A 4,823-nucleotide genomic window follows, 5' to 3' on the forward strand; every position below is an offset into this window, starting at 1 on the left:
TTTGATTTGCATTTCTCTGATGATTAAGGATGTTGAACATTTTTTCAGGTGCTGCTCATCCATTCAGTATTCCTCTGTGAGAATTCTTTGTTTAGCTCTGAGCCCCATTTTTAATGGGGTTATTTGATTTTCTGGAGTCCACCCTCTTGAGTTATTTATATATATTGGATATTAGTCCCCTCTCTGATTTAAGATAGGTAAAGATCCTCTCCCAATCTGTTGGTGGCTTTTTTGTCTTATTGATGGTGTCTTTTGCCTTGCAGAAGCTTTGCAGTTTCATGAGATTCCATTTGTCAATCCTCGATCTTACATCACAAGCCATTGCTGTTCTATTCGGGAATTTTTCCCCTGTACCCATTTCTTCGAGGCTCTTCCCAACTTTCTCCTCTATAAGTTTCAGTGTCTCTGGTTTTATGTAAAGTTCCTTGGTCCACTTAGATTTGACCTTAGTACAAGGAGATAGAAATGGATCAATTCGCATTCTTCCACATGATAACAACCAGTTGTGCCAGCACCATTTGTTGAAAATGCTGTCTTTCTTCCACTGGATGGTTTTAGCTCCCTTGTGGAAGATCAAGTGAGCATAGGTGTGTGGGTTCATTTCTGGGTCTTCAATTCTATTCCATTGGTCTTCTTGTCTGTCACTATACCAGTACCATTCAGTTTTTATCACAATTGCTCTGTAGTAAAGCTTTAGTTCAGGCATGGTGATTCTACCATAGGTACTTTTATCCTTGAGAAGAGTTTTTGCTAAGAGTTGGATTTGTCGAATGCTTTTTCCGCATCTAACGAGATGATCATGTGATTTTTGTCTTCGAGTTTGTTTATATAATGGATTATGTTAATGGATTTCTGTATATTAAATCATCCCTGCATCCATGGAATAAAACCTACTTGGTCAGGATGGATGATAGTTTTAATGTGTTCTTGGATTTGGTTAGCGAGAACTCTATTGTGTATTTTTGCATCAATATTCATAAGGGAAATTGGTCTGAAATTCTCTATCTTTGTTGGATCTTTCTGTGGTTTAGGTATCAGAGTAATTGTGGCTTCATAGAATGAGTTGGGTAGAGTTCCCTCTACTTCTATTTTGTGGAATAGTTTGTGCAGAACTTGATTTAGATCTTCTTTGAAGGTCTGGAAGAACTCTGCACTAAACCCATCTAGTCCTGGGCTTTTTTTGGCTGCGAGACTATTAATGACTGCTTCTATTGCTTTAGGGGATACGGGACTGTTTAGATCGTTAACTTGATCCTGATTTAACTTTGGTACCTGGTATCTGTCTAGAAATTTGTCCATTTCTTCCAGGCTCTCCAGTTTTGTTGAGTATAGCCTTTTGTAGAAGGATCTGATGGTGTTTTGGATTTCTTCAGGATCTGTTGTTATGTCTCCATTTTCATTTCTGATTTTGTTAATTAGGATGCTATCCCTGTGCCCTCTAGTGAGTCTAGCTAAGGGTTTACCTATCTTGTTGATTTTCTCAAAGAACCAACTCCTCGTTTGGTTAATTCTTTGAATAGTTTTTCTTGTTTCCACTTGGTTGATTTCACCCCTGAGTTTGATTATTTCCTGCCGTCTACTCCTCTTGGGTGAATTTTCTTCCTTTTTTTCTAGGGCTTTTAGATGTGTTATCAGGCTGCTAGTGTGTGCTATCTCCATTTACTTTTTGGAGGCACTCAGAGCTATGAATTTCCCTCTTAGAAATGCTTTCATTCTGTTCTATAGGTTTGGGTATGTTGTGGCTTCATTTTCATTAATCTCTAAAAAGTCTTTAATTTCTTTCTTTATTCCTTCCTTAACCAAGGTATCGTTGAGAAGTATGTTGTTCAGTTTCCACCTGAATGTTGGCTTTCCATTATTTATGTTGTTATTGAAGATCAGCCTTAGTCCATGGTGTTCTGATAGGATGCATGGGACAATTTCAATATTTTTGTATCTGTTGAGGCCTGTTTTGTGACCAAATATATGGTCAGTTTTGGAGAAGGTCCCGTGAGGTGCTGAGAAGAAGGTATATCTGTTTGTTTTAGGATAAAATGTTCTGTAGATATCTGTTAAGTCCATTTGTTTCATAACTTCTGTTAGTTTCACTGTGTCCCTGTTTAGTTTCTGTTTCCACGATCTGTCCATTGATGAAAGTGGTCTGTTGAAGTCTCCCACTATTATTGTATGAGGTGCAATGTGTGCTTTGAGCTTTACTAAAGTGTCTTTAATGAATGTGTCTGCCCTTGCATTTGGAGCTTAGATATTCAGAATTGAGAGTTCCTCTTGGAGGATTTTACCTTTGATGAGTACGAAGTGTTCCTCCTTGTCTTTTTTGATAACTTTGGGTTGGAAGTAGATTTTATTAGATATTAGAATGGCTACTCCAGTTTGTTTCTTCAGACCATTTACTTGGAAAATTGTTTTCCAGCCTTTCACTCTGAGGTAGTGTCTGTCTTTTTCCCTGAGATGGGTTTCCTGTAAGCAGCAGAATGTTGGGTCCTGTTTGTGTACCCAGTCTCTTAGTCTATGTATTTTTATTGGGGAGTTGAGTCCATTGATATTAAGAGATATTAGGCAAAAGTAATTGTTGCTTCCTATTATTTTTGTTGTTAAAGTTGGCATTCTGTTCTTATGGCTGTCTTCTTTTAGATTTGTTGAGGGATTACCTTCTTGCTTTTTCTAGGACTTGGTTTCCGTCCTTGTATTGGTTTTTCTCTGTTATTATCCTTTGAAGGGTGGGATTCGTGGAATTATAATGTGTGAACTTGGTTCTGTCATGGAATACTTTCATTTCTCTATCTAAGGTAATTGAAAGTTTGGCTGGGTATAGTAGCTTGGGCTGGCATTTGTGTTCTCTTAGTGTCTGTATAACATCTTTCCAGGCTCTTCTGGCTTTCATAGTCTCTGGTGAAAAATCTGGTGTAATTCTGATAGGCTTGCCTTTATATTTTACTTGACCTTTTTCCCTTACTGCTTTTAATATTCTATCTTTATTTAGTGTATTTGTTGTTCTGATTATTATGTGTTGGGAGGAATTTCTTTTCTGATCCAGTCTATTTGGAGTTCTGTAGGCTTCTTGTATGTTCATGGGCATCCCTTTCTTTAGATTTGGGAAGTTTTCTTCTATAATTTTGTTGAAGATATTTGCTGGTCCTTTGAGTTGAAAATCTTCATTCTCATCTAACCCTATTATTGGTAGGTTTGGTCTTCTCATTCATTGAGTCCTGTATTTCTTGGATGTTTTGAGTTAGGATCTTTTTGAATTTTCCATTTTCTTTGATTGTTGTGCCGATGTTCTCTATGGAATCTTCTGCACCTGAGATTCTCTCTTCCATCTCTTGTATTCTCTTGCTGATGCTCGTATCTATGGTTCCAGATTTTTTTTCCTAGGTTTTCTATCTCCAGCATTGCCTCACTTTGGGTTTTCTTTATTGTGTCTACTTCCCTTTTTTGGTCTTGGATGGTTTTATTCAATTCCATCCCCTGATTGGTTGTGTTTTCCTGCAACTCTTTAAGGGATTTTTGTGCCTTCTCTTTAAGGTCTTCTACCTGTTTAGCAGTATTCTCCTGTATTTCTTTAAGTGGGTTATTAAAGTCCTTCTTGATGTCCTCAACTATCATTATAAGATATGCTTTTAAATCCCAGTCTAGATTTTCGGGTATGTTGTGGTGCCCTGGACTGGGCGAAGTTGGAGTACTGGGTTCTGATGATGGTGAGTGGTCTTGGTTTCTGTTAGTAAGATTCTTACATTTACCTTTCGCCATCTGGTAATCTCTGGAGTTAGTTGTCATAGTTATCTCTGGTTAGAGCTTGTTCCTCAGGTGATCCTGTTAGCCTCTATCAGCAGACCTGGGAGACTAGCTCTCCCCTCTGAGTTTCAGTGATCAGAGCACTCTCTTCAGGCAAGCTCTCCTCTTACAAGGAAGGTGCACAGATATCTGGTGTTCAGACCTCCCTCCTGGCCGAAGACGAAGGCCCAAAACAGGACCTGTCTCAGAAGCTGTGTTGCTTTGGCATGTCACAGAAGCTGTTAGCTTCTGTAGTGCACACTCTCCCCTGTGCAGACTACTTTTGTTGGAGTCCTGGATCCAAGATGGCTTCCGCTGATGCTGATGCAAAGCCCTCCAGGGCCGACTGGACACCTATCCTCTGGGTGGGAAGGTGCCCGGATGTCTGAAGCCCAAAAAGGGGGCTGCCTCAGAAGCTCTGTGGCTCTGCCTGTCCCAGAAGCTGTTAGCTTCTGTAGTGCACACTGTCACCTGTACAGGCTACTTCCAATGGAATTCCAGAACCAAGATCTATTTTCTGATTATTTAATGACTATAAGAATATGAGTACCACTTCAAGAAACAAACTCTTTTATAATATGACTTTCAATATGCATAGTTTTACTTTAATCCAGTCTTATACTATTACATTTATGCAGTGATCCTCAAAATTTATAATTGTATCTCCTATGTAACGACTACCTACATAAATTTACTTAAGCCTTAATCAAGATGGGTAAATTACGTGTTTGAGTTTGTAAAAGTAAGCATTTTCAAACTTTGGAACTTAGATTGACATATGATTGTTACTAAGAATAGGAAGTCTATGTACAAGAACAGGTAAACTTTCAATTCTCATAATATAAAAAACAACATAAAGAAAGCCAGATGTTTAGGACACGCCCTTTTCATATGTGCATCTATTATGTACAGAGAGGCACCACAGCTTTCATGTGTCAATAATGAGAGTACAAGAAATGGACACTATAATTGTATCTTCTATGTAACAACAGCACAAGTGTCTGACAAAGCAATTAGTAATGCCTCAGTCAGGCTGAGCACCTAGACACAAG

The sequence above is a fragment of the Mus caroli genome, unplaced genomic scaffold (assembly GCF_978045245.1).
Source record: "Mus caroli unplaced genomic scaffold, Mus_caroli_1 scaffold_8, whole genome shotgun sequence".
NCBI classification, from domain to species: Eukaryota; Metazoa; Chordata; class Mammalia; order Rodentia; family Muridae; genus Mus; species Mus caroli.